This window comes from Podarcis vaucheri (assembly GCF_965113315.1).
Source record: "Podarcis vaucheri genome assembly, chromosome: 2".
Lineage (NCBI taxonomy): Eukaryota > Metazoa > Chordata > Lepidosauria > Squamata > Lacertidae > Podarcis > Podarcis vaucheri.
Window position 1 is genome coordinate 72696892 of NC_138760.1, and position 12202 is coordinate 72709093.

The window sequence follows — 12202 nt, forward strand, 5'->3', positions numbered from 1 at the left end:
AGCATAAAATGTGACACAATAATTAAAACATCTACATTTACAAAACCAAGATCAATTGCATGGTATAACATTGGCACAGCAGGAAAAGAGCATGACTTGCATATATCAGATTGCCCCCTGGTACTTTCAGTAATGGCTGCCGGTCATGTTAGATGGACTCTGATTGCATCAGTACAAAGCTACTCCTTGCACATCTGTAAGCAGTCCAAGAAAGTGGTGTTTGTCTAGCGCACAATGTCGGAGACAAGACATGTGGGTACTGTACCCCGGGACAAACCTGGGACCCCAGACTGTGTGCATTCACACTGGCGATGAAGGGGCCAAAGAGGTGGAGGCAGAAGGTGGTAGTGGAAGAGCTAATACTCTCTCCAATCCTCAAGCTGCCTTTTATTCTGTGAGAGACAGTGGAAGTGTCCGGGACTTTCTGTAGGAAAGTGGGTCCCAGGGCCAAACCTACTATTTGGCAGAGTGAGGCGGTCACCTCAGGCAGCAGTTGCTGAAGGGTGGAGAGTGGTAGCAAGGTGTTGGGAGGCAGAGCTGTGTGTGCTTTGTGACCTGCTCTGCACCCCTTAAGTTAGCCTGCTCTCCTCAGGAGCAACATGTTGGCTTTTTGCAGTATGGTAACGCTGCAGAGAGCTTGCTGGGGAGATCATGCATCAAAAAGAAAGGACTCAAAAAGTACTTAAAGGTTTTAATAAGAAAAACAAAAACTCCATTTACACTAAATACATCAACAAACCAACATGACCCAACCACCAACCCATCCCCCAGGGTAATGGGAGAGCTAGGTGCTGCTCCTTATATACTCTACCCAAATGCTGACACGCCTTAATCAAATACAACTCAGCAGCACCTGCTATGTTTCACAGCTGTAAAGCTGGGTCTCGTTATCTTGCTCTGGCCCTTGCTCTGGTCCCTTAAAGACACACACATCGGGTGGAACAATGATGAACCTCTACATTTAAAGAAACCATTCAACACAACAGAGGGTGTTGCTCCCTCTCCAGTGGTGATGAACCATTTGACTACCAGTTTAGTTAGCTTGACTATCTCCACCACACAGAGTTAAACTATGGAATTCACTGCCACAACATGACCTACAAGTGATGGTCAACAACTTGAATGGCTTTAAAGATAGGTTAGATAAATTTATGGAGGAGAAGGTGATCGGTGGTTACTAGTCACAATGGCGATGTACTTCCCTCCAGCATCTGAATACCAGCTGCTGGGAATTGCAGCTGGGGAGAATGCTGCTGTGTTCATATGCTCCTTGTGGGCTTCTCGTAGGCATCTGGTTGGCTAGTGTGGGAACAGGATGTTGGACTAGATGGGCCTTCGTGTGATCCAGTAGGGCTCCGTTTACATTCTTAAGATCTTCAAGCAGGTGCCTTCTTGTATTTCACCTTAGGCAGCGAAATGTCTTCAGCTTGTGCTGGTGGGTCCTTTCCATAAACTACCCCAGATCTCCCCCATGAAACTGCTGCAGATCTATGTCCTTTACAGTATTTCCCTTACGGTACAGTATGTTGTTTGTTGATACTCTGCAAAATATCTTGATCAGAACCAACCCATCCATGTGATGGGGTAAAGCAGCTGCCTGAAGTGGTGAAAGTGCAAGAGGTGGAGCCCCACCTGCCCTACCATTTCCACTGCCATTGGGACACTCTCCTTTCACTTAGTTTTGCCTAGGGTGGAAGAGATGAGAAAGCAGCCAAGATTCCTCTCTTCCATCCATTAAGGGACCTCAAAGGACTTGAAAAGACATGTAGCTCTTATGTTTGACAGCCGTGATCTACTGTATTGCGTGTATGCACATGTGTGGTCATTGTACTTCCAGGCCCTTGGGTCCACATCTCACTATTAAAGATATCTCCAAATTGTGCAGAACCCTTGGAAAGATTCCTCTAAGCTTTTTATAATCATCTTTTACTGCAAGAGAAACTCCTCCAAAGTTTTACCCAAGCAGCAATCTTCAAAATTCACTGTAAGTAAAATTCCATGACAACGCCACCTGTCTGTCTCTTACACTTGACTCTATGCTGTTTCCTTTTTACGTACTTCCTTGTTTTCATTAAGTGCAGACTCCTGGTCTCTGCTGCATAGCTCACAAAGCTAATTGATTGATCGCCCACCCTCATTCCTTTCTCTGGACACAGACAGGGGGTGTGGAGGAGGAGTAGGCAGCCTATGTAAATTTGTTCCCTTTTGTTTAGTCCAGACTTGAGTCATTGTTTCCCAGTCCCTGTCTCCCCATTTCCAGCTGATGCAGCTGATTTTAAAGCCACTGAGCAGGAGCCACAAGGAGATGGAGTCATCAGTCATCTTCGTCCAGCCACCTAGCTGTGCCCATCATGCCACCTGCTCACTTATCTCAGTTCCCTACTTACACATTCCACCACACCTTACTAATCTTCCACCCTTGTCTACTCACTCTACTTTAGATTACTAAGAGTGTGAACTGAGAAGCCCCAGGTTCAAATCTTTGGGTGGGACCATAGACCAGTAGCTAGAGGACATGCTTTGCATGCAGAAGACCTCAATTTCAATCACTGGTGTTCTAGTTTTTAAAAATTCCAGTGGGTTGGGAGCAGGAACAGGCCGCCTATGTAAATTTGCTCCCATTTTATCCCAGACAATTCACCGTCTGCCTGTCAGTGTCTGTCTCCTTATCTTCTTAGCTGATGTAAATGATATTAAAGTCACAGAATTTGCAAGTGGGACCTCAGATCAGCTGGAGAACAGATGCAGGGAGCCTCATGTTTAATGCACTTTAAAAGATCCCAAGGAACGACTGCCACAACATTGGCAGACATTAATAGGTTAGAGAGACCTACTTGGACAAGGCAGCTACATATCTTTATATTTGTGTTGATTTTAACACCCCTGTGTCAATACTTAGAATGGACAGATATTTGCCTGAGCTGTAGTTTTAGCACTATTTTCATACCAGTGCTACCTATGGCTACTGTTACCCAACATCTCATCCTGGCCCCAATTTCAAATGAGGGTTTGAGCTGCATTTGTAAACCCTGGTCAAGAGGGAAGCCAGTTAACATTAACCATGATTTAGATTTAGATGTAACTCTAAGCTGTGATTAAGGAAAACAAGAGTCAAAGGGGGGATTGGGGCCAGATAAAGGAAAAGGAAAGGCCCATTTCTTAGGTTAACTTCTGGTATGAAAGCCAGTATTACAGCTTGATGGGACTCAGCCGGAGGCAGATGCCCGAGGAAAGCAAGGAAGCAGGAGTTCTGTTAAGGAATAAGAGAAATGCACCAGAAAGATCATTGCTAATCAGGAAAATGCTCGGCCCAAGAAGAAAGCCCTTTATAACCCTTCCTGTCCAGAAGGGTCCAGACAGGTAAGATTATGGAGGGTAGCGAATCCCTTTTACCTTACCCACAAAAAGCCCCTGGGTTCATTTGTCTGTAATTTGTCAGGATTAATCCACTTGGAGAGTTTCCCATGCCTGTAAATTTCATTCACTTTGGTCAAAAAGAGAGACGATTATAGCCATTTTTAGACTCCCTATTGTAATGTATGGCGGGGGGGGCACAGTTTATTTTTATACACAGCAGTTTAGAACCCAAATTCCAGATCCATATGGAAACAGCATAGAGCGAATCAAAAAGAGATCAGTTTTGTTTTGTTTTTAAAGCACAGATACAAGACTAATCTTGTGGGCTGCACACCCCTATATAATGCTCATCTTTCCTGACTATTGGCCATGGTGGCTGAGACAGATGAGGGGGGAAAGCTGAGGAGGAATTTGTAGGAAATTAGATGAGCTACCCCCTTCATGGATCACTGCCTTGCCGTGGCGAAGGGGCTTGAAGAACTCAGAGAAGCTATGAACTACGCCGAGCAGGGCACACAAGATGAACAGGTCATAGTGGAGAGTTTTGACCAAACGTGATCCACCTGGAGTAGGAATCGGCAAGCCACTCCAGTATCCCTGCCAAGAAAACTCCATGGACAAAGACAACAGGCATATAAAAGTTATGACACTGGAAGATGAGCCCCTCAGGTCGGAAGGTGTCCAACATGCTACTGGGGAAGAGCGGAGGACAAGTACAAGTAGATCCAGAGCTGATGAAGCGGCTGGGCCAAAGCCGAAAGGACGCTCAGTTGTGGATATGCATGGAAGCGAAAGGAAAGTCCAATGCTGTAAAGAAAAATATTGCATAGGAACCTGGAATGTAAGAACCATGAACCTGGGTAAGTTGGATGTGGTCAAAAATGAGATGGCAAGAATAAATATTGACATCCTGGGCATCAGTGAGCTAAAATGGACGGGAATGGGCGAATTCAGTTCGGATGACTACCATATCTACTACTGTGGGCAAGAAACCCGTAAGAGAAATGGAGTGGCCCTCATAGTCAACAAAAGAGTGGCGAAAGCTGTACTGGGATGCAGTCTCAAAAATGATAGAATGATCTCGATACGAATCCAAGGCAGACCTTTTAACATCACAGTAATCCAAGTTTATGCACCAACTACTGGTGCTGAAGAAACTGAAATTGACCAGTTCTATGAAGACTTACAAAACCTTATCGAAGTGACACCAAAGAAGGATGTTCTGCTCATTATAGGGGATTGGAATGCTAAAGTAGGGAATCAAGAGATAAAAGGAACAACTGGCAAGTTTGGCCTTGGAGATCAAAACGAAGCAGGGCAAAGGCTAATAGAGTTCTGTCAAGAGAACAAGCTGGTCATCACAAACACGCTTTTCCAACAACACAAGAGACGACTCTACACATGGACATCCCCAGATGGGCAACATCGAAATCAGATTGATTATATTCTCTGCAGCCAAAGATGGAGAAGCTCTATACAGTCAGCAAAAACAAGACCTGGAGCTGACTGTGGCTCAGATCATCAGCTCCTTATAGCAAAATTCAAGCTTAAACTGAAGAAAGTAGGAAAAACCACTGGACAGGTAAGATACAATCTAAACCAAATCCCTTATGAATACACAGTGGAAGTGAGGAACAGGTTTAAGGATTTAGATTTGCTGGACAGAGTGCCTGAAGAACTATGGATGGAGGCTCGCAACATTATACAGGAGGCAGCAACTAAAACCATCCCAATGAAAAAGAAATGCAAGAAAGCAAAGTGGCTGTCCAACGAGGCCTTACAAATAGCGGAGGAGAGAAGGCAAGCAAAATGCAAGGGAGATAGTGAAAGATACAGGAAATTGAATGCAGATTTCCAAAGAACAGCAAGGAGAGACAAGAAGGCCTTCTTAAACGAGCAATGCAAAGAAATAGAGGAAAGCAACAGAATGGGAAGAACCAGAGATCTGTTCAAGAAAATCGGAAATATGAAAGGAACATTTCGTACAAAGATTACCATAATAAAGGACAAAAGTGGTAAAGATCTAACTGAAGCAGAAGACATCAAGAAGAGGTGGCAAGAATACACAGAGGAATTATACCAGAAAGATATGGATGTCTCGTACACCCCAGGTAGTGCGGTTGCTGACCTTGAGCCAGACATCCTGGAGAGTGAAGTCAAATGGGCCTTAGAAAGCACTGCAAATAACAAGGCCAGTGGAAGTGATGGTATTCCAGCTGAACTGTTTAAAATTTTAAAAGATGATGCTGTTAAGGTGCTACACTCAATATGCCAGCAAGTTTGGAAAACTCAGCAGTGGCCAGAGGATTGGAGAAGATCAGTCTACATTCCAATCCCAAAGAAAGGCAGTGCCAAAGAATGCTCCAACTACCGCACAATTTCACTCATTTCACATGCTAGCAAGGTTATGCTTAAAATTCTACAAGGAAGGCTCAAGCAGTATGTGGACCGAGAACTCCCAGAAGTGCAAGCTGGATTTAGAAGAGGCAGAGGAACCAGAGACCAAATTGCAAACATGCGCTGGATTATGGAGAAAGCCAGAGAGTTCCAGAAAGATATCTACTTCTGCTTCATTGACTATGCAAAAGCCTTTGACTGTGTTGACCACAGCAAACTATGGCAAGTTCTTAAAGAAATGGGAGTGCCTGATCACCTCATCTGTCTCCTGCGAAATCTCTATGTGGGACAAGAAGCTACAGTTAGAACTGGATATGGAACAACTGATTGGTTCCAAATTGGGAAAGGAGTACGGCAAGGCTGTATATTGTCTCCCTGCTTATTTAACTTATATGCAGAATTCATCATGCGAAAGGCTGGGCTGGATGAATCCCAAGCTGGAATTAAGATTGCCGGAAGAAATATCAACAACCTCAGATATGCAGATGACACAACCTTGATGGCAGAAAGTGAAGAGGAATTAAAGAACCTTTTAATGAGGGTGAAAGAGGAGAGCGCAAAATATGGTCTGAAGCTCAACATCAAAAAAACGAAGATCATGGCCACTGGGCCCATCACCTCCTGGCAAATAGATGGGGAAGAAATGGAGGCAGTGAGAGATTTTACTTTCTTGGGCTCCATAATCACTGCAGATGGTGACAGCAGTCACGAAATTAAAAGACGCCTGCTCCTTGGGAGAAAGGCGATGGCAAACCTAGACAACATCTTAAAAAGCAGAGACATCACCTTGCCAACAAAGGTCCGTATAGTAAAAGCCATGGTTTTCCCAGTAGTGATGTATGGAAGTGAGAGCTGGACCATAAAGAAGGCTGATCGCCGAAGAATTGATGCTTTTGAATTATGGTGCTGGAGGAGACTCTTGAGAGTCCCATGGACTGCAAGAAGATCAAACCTCTCCATTCTGAAGGAAATCAGCCCTGAGTGCTCACTGGAAGGACAGATCGTGAAGCTGAGGCTCCAATACTTTGGCCACCTCATGAGAAGAGAGGACTCCCTGGAAAAGACCCTGATGTTGGGAAAGATGGAGGGCACAAGGAGAAGGGGACGACAGAGAATGAGATGGTTGGATGGTGTTCTTGAAGCTACTAGCATGAGTTTGATCAAACTGCGGGAGGCAGTGGAGGACAGAAGTGCCTGGCGTGCTCTGGTCCATGGGGTCACGAAGAGTCGGACACGACTAAACGACTAAACAACAACAGATGAGCTACACTTCAGAGAGGGATTAGGAGGTTCATGAGCTCATCACTACGGAGGTGTCTGTTTGACATGACAAAAAGCAGCAAGCAGGCTGCACAGGTGCATACCTGCTGTGTTGCAAGCAGCTGACACTGGATGAAATCCAGACTCCTGAGTTACTAGCTAAGAAGTGAGAGTGAAACCTGCATGGCAGGGCAGAGCAAGAGATTAGGGATTGGGGAAATACTATGCTTGGAACCACTTCCAACTTCAGACAGACTCTCTGCTGCCTTGAGTTTCAGAGAAACGCCCCAACCCAAACAAATGTTTGCTATCAAAACAGATCCCACGAAATTGGGGAAGCTGCAGCCCTCCAGACATTGCTCAACTCCCACCAGCACCACCAAGCACAGCCAGTGGTTAGGGATTATGGGACTTGTAGTCTACACTGGTTTACACTGACTTCAGCTCCTCAGGTTTACAGACTGGAGTCTTTTCCAGCCCTTCCAGGAATCACCAGGAATTGAACCTGGGACCTTTGCAAACAATACATGTGTTCTGCCACGGAGAATACACCTAATTCCCAAAGAGAAACCTCTCCAAAGTAAGGAGTCTGAGCTTTGTTACTAATGAAGCAGTCATTGGGACACAGCTAGTCTCATAGTTGCTGGGTGAAACCATCATGTCCATTGCAATAGACTTATAGATATATAAAGGTTCAAGGGTGTGTCCACATCAAATGCCTGTGGTCTCCTGACTCTGCGGTTGCTATCTAATTATTGGATGATCCTTCCTTTGTTGCTAACCTGATGATGAGCGTCAAGCCATCTGTGATGGGCAAGATCAACACATGCAACAAGGTGGTGCCTTGAATTCTACATGCCTTGAAAAAAAATGTTGTTTTCTCTTGTTACAGCTTGGACCATTTTTAGGTTATCTAAAACAGTGTTTCCCAACCTTTTTTGGGCAAAGGCACACTTGTTTCATGAAAAAAATCTCGAGGCACACCACCATGCCAGATGGGGAAAGGTCACTAGTTACCTATGTAAAAATAAAAATAAAAATAGTAACAGCATAGAAGGTAATGGTAAGCTATAGCTTGTTTAGCTTATACCTAAATCCGACACTGATTGGTCTCCCTTCCAAGGCACTCGAGGTCCCACATGAAAGCGAGCCCCCAGCAAGGCCTTGACGGCCTGCAAGGCGCTTCCCCTTGCGAGTGGGAAACGGACGGGCGGCGGCCCAAGCACGACCTGGCGCCCTCTCAGCTCAGCGAGCACGACCTGAAAGCTCTGGCCGCCTCCCTGCACGCCCTCCCGGACCTGGAGTACGGCGGCAGCAGCGCGCCTCCTTCGACGGGCCCCGATGGCAACCACGAGCGGCCCTGTCGGCGGGCCTCAGCGGCGGACCTCCTGCAGGACAGCTCCGGCTTCGCGCCGGACTACGAGGGCTTCGAGTACCGGGGCGACCCTTACGAGGAGGTGGAGCCGCTGCGGAACCTGCCCGCCTTCGAAGCGTGCTCGCCGGCCTCGTCCGAGTCCAGCATCGACATCTGCTTCCTGAGGCCCGTCCACTTCACCAACGAGCCCGGCAGGACGGAGCGCACACTGCAGCCGCTGCCCAAGAGCGCGGCGCCGACGCCGCAAGCCAGCGGCACCTACAAGCGCGAGGTTTTCCGCAGCAAAGGCAAGCAGCTGAGCCGCTTGCTCAAGGAGTTCCCGCACAGCAGCGGAGGCGGAGGCGGCTCCGAAGGCATCGCCAGCACCAGGCTGTACAGCACCCGCAGCAGCAGCGGCAGCCGCCTGCCGGCCCCGACGGAGAGGGGCTTCCCGGCCCACAGCGCCCCCGCCGCCGCCTCCCAGAGCTCCCAGCGGCACCACTTCCCGCCGCCGAGAGGAGTGGGCGACCAGCCCAGCTTTCTGGAAGTAAGGAGAGCAAAAGGCAAGGGCAAAGGCGCTTCCTAGCCAGGGTCTAAGCGTGCCTATGTGGGGCACGTTACAGCCCCGTGACGTCAGCGCCACGCAGGCAGCCAGGCAGGCAGACGGCGAGAGCCCCGCGCTGGGCGGCCTCTCCTCGCCGCCGCCGCCCCGCCTCTCGCCGCCCGACTCGCCCGCCTCCCTCCCACGGCACAGCAGGCAACGTCTCACGGCACACTTGTGTGCCGCGGAACACCGGTTGGGAAACACTGATCTAAAAGACATCACAGCTCTATTGGTGGCAACTCACTTGCTTAGAGAGCCTGCTTCACATATTGCTTAATGTTGTAGCCTATTAAGTAAGACCGAGTAGGCAGGCACACACCCATGCTAACTGCAACTCTTAACTACTACCGCCTCCATCTGCAATGTGTCACTCACATCCCGAAACACATTCCAGCTTTGGGCACATGGATTCACATACTCCTCCCCTGACAGAGAATCCCTCATTGTGCAAGATGGCATTGTATCTGCCTTATAAATGCCATTTCAAACAATGCTGCCTTCATAGTTGCTCATGAATACAAACAGCTCACATTTTTAAAGACATACTTTTCATTATACTATTTCAGTGTCATTGGGTTGGATCCAGACTAAGTTAGTTGAACTTCATTCCCGTTGAAGTCAATTAGGCTCAAGTCATGTCTTTAATTCAACTTCGTTATCAGCCTTTCTCAACCTGTGGGTCCCCAGATGTTGTTGAACTACAACTCCCATCACCTGTAGCTAGCAAGGCCAGAGCTCAGGGATGATGGGAATTGTAGTCCAACATCATCTGGAGACCCACAGGTTGAGAACCGCTGATTTAGATCTGAGCTCCAGCTGTTTTTGAGCTACAATTCCCATCATCCTTGACCACTGGTTCTGCTAGCTAGGGATGATGGGAATTGTCATTCAAAAACAGTTGGAGACCCAAGTTTGGGAAACACTGGCTTAGAGGTTTCCTTGCAATGAAGTGGCATGTACACTTCATTAAACAAGATCAATAAATAAAATTCTGTGCCATTCCTATTCTTCCAAAGGGAGGACCCATTGAGTGACCAATGGCACAGTCCCACTGAGTGGAACACTAAGCTTGTACTTTCCCTCGTCCAACCACCAGAACCCACTCTTTTGAGCCTCACAGCTTCTCTGAAGTGCAACAATCCAGCTCATTGTGATGAAACTTTTCACCTCAAACATTTCAGAGAAAGGAAAGGCTTAGAAGTGCATTCCTGGCATGCTCTGTACTGTCATCAGACACCACCCATCTCTAATAATTAATAGCAATAATGCTTAGCAGTTAAGACTTTTAAATCTTCAAAGTGATTTACTAACTCAAACTAATTAATCCTTTCCACACCCCAGGCAAGTTAAGCGTAGTTCCACTGATGAGGAAACTGCTAGAGAGAGGCTGCACACAGCATGGTACATTGGAGGGGAAGGAAGTGGCCTTTTTTCACCTTCACTTTCTTTCGCTGGGGGTTCCCTCCAACCATCATTTCTAGCAGGGTTAGCCTGTCCTCTTAACTGCAATAGCTGCAGCCTAGATCATCCTCAACTTACCTCTTAAGAGAATTTCGATTCTGCTGAAGGACCTTGTGAATGTTAAAGCTGCTTTTAACTCGAATACCATCCAGGTGGAAACTCCAAGGATGCACAGCACCTGTGCAGCAGGACTGCAGGCTCATTGCCTGATGCCACCATCACTTAGTGCAAGTGCCAGAGTGCTGCTGATGGGGCCACACCTTCCCCTTACCATTCACATTTCTTATTAAAGGCTGGGGGGCAAGCAGTTGTGCTTCACTTGCAGTATCTCCAAACTTGAATGGGATGGCCTTACTTAGGAGACTGGCCTTAATTAGGTGTCATGAATTGCTATTTATATTTGCATGGTTGCTGTTTGCAAGTAATTAACATTACTGTACTAATCAACCCTGAAAACATCAAAACTGAAATCAGGCACAACTGAAGCTGTCTTTAATGCAGCAGTTACAGATAGGTAGCCGTGTTGGTCTGCCATAGTCAAAATAAAAAAATTCCTTCCAGTAGCACCTTAAAGACCAACTAAGTTAGTTCTTGGTATGAGCTTTCGTGTGCATGCACACGAAAATCTGAAGAATCTGAAGATTCTGAAGAATCTGAAAAATCTGAAGAATCTGAAGAAGGTATCTGAAGAAGTGTGCATGCACACAAAAGCTCATACCAAGAACTAACTTAGTTGGTCTTTAAGGTGCTACTGGAAGGAATTTTTTTATTTTAATGCAGCAATTGCATCTCTGCTTCCCTCTCATCCACACTCCCTTCTGCTCCAGAAGCTCAAGCTTTCCCCTTGAGTTTCTTGCCTGTCTTGTTTAATGATAACTGGTAGGAGCCAAGAGGAAGCTAGATTCATATCTATCATTATTATTTTGGGATACATTATCTAAATGGTGGTAGGAATGGACTTGATAACCCCTGTGGCCATTGCTACCTCTGTCCTTGGATAACCCTCTCTGGCTTTCTTAAATCACATCCCTGGTCTTTTGAGTTGGTCTTCTGTGCCTATCCATTAATCCAGGGATGAGAACATCTGGCCCTTTAGATGTTGATAGACTCAAGCTCCTATCAACCCCAGAGAGCATGGCCAACTGTTGTAGTCCAGCAACAACTGAAGGACCATAAGTCCCCCATATCCCTGCCCTATCTTCACCCTATAAAAACAGTCAATTGTTGCTCCAAGGAGGGGTTCACACCCCAACCCTACACCCAAGATCCCTGTATGCAGAGGGCACACTCAATCCTGACCTTCTCGACTTGACTGGGAAGGTCAGAAGCAGACTTCTAAGAGCATTCAGCTAAATGTTCCCAAAGATTTGAAATGCTGCACTCTCAGGATTCCTGATTGTGAGGAAGTTTTTAAGTCAAAAGTCTCCTGATTGTGAGGTGGCTTTTAAGCCATTCAGCCAACTATCTCAAAAAGTAGTTTGGTCCTTCCAACTCTTGGTCATAGGTCAAGTAGCTATGCACGGAATAGAGCACCCTCCTCCCCCAGACTTGGGCCTTAATGCCTGAAGAGGCATTCAAATAGGGAATGATTTCCAGATCTCTGATGATGGTGGGCTGTGGGAAAGAGGGGCATCTAGGTCCCTATGACCTGTCTGCCAGTTGATCACAATTCTCAGTATTTAATAACTGCCCAGTTTGTGGGTGGAATATTGCCTGAGTTAATGGCTATTTTTCAAGTGCACCAGCTATTCTAGTCAATTCTAAGAGAA

At 46.6% G+C, this 12202-nt stretch overlaps 1 long non-coding RNA gene across 1 annotated transcript in view; it reads left to right on the forward strand.

Moving 5' to 3' along the window:
* LOC309527102 overlaps positions 1-12202 on the forward strand; it is a 346237-nt gene that overhangs the window by 396 nt on the left and 333639 nt on the right. The gene's annotated exons all lie outside the window — the stretch shown is intronic.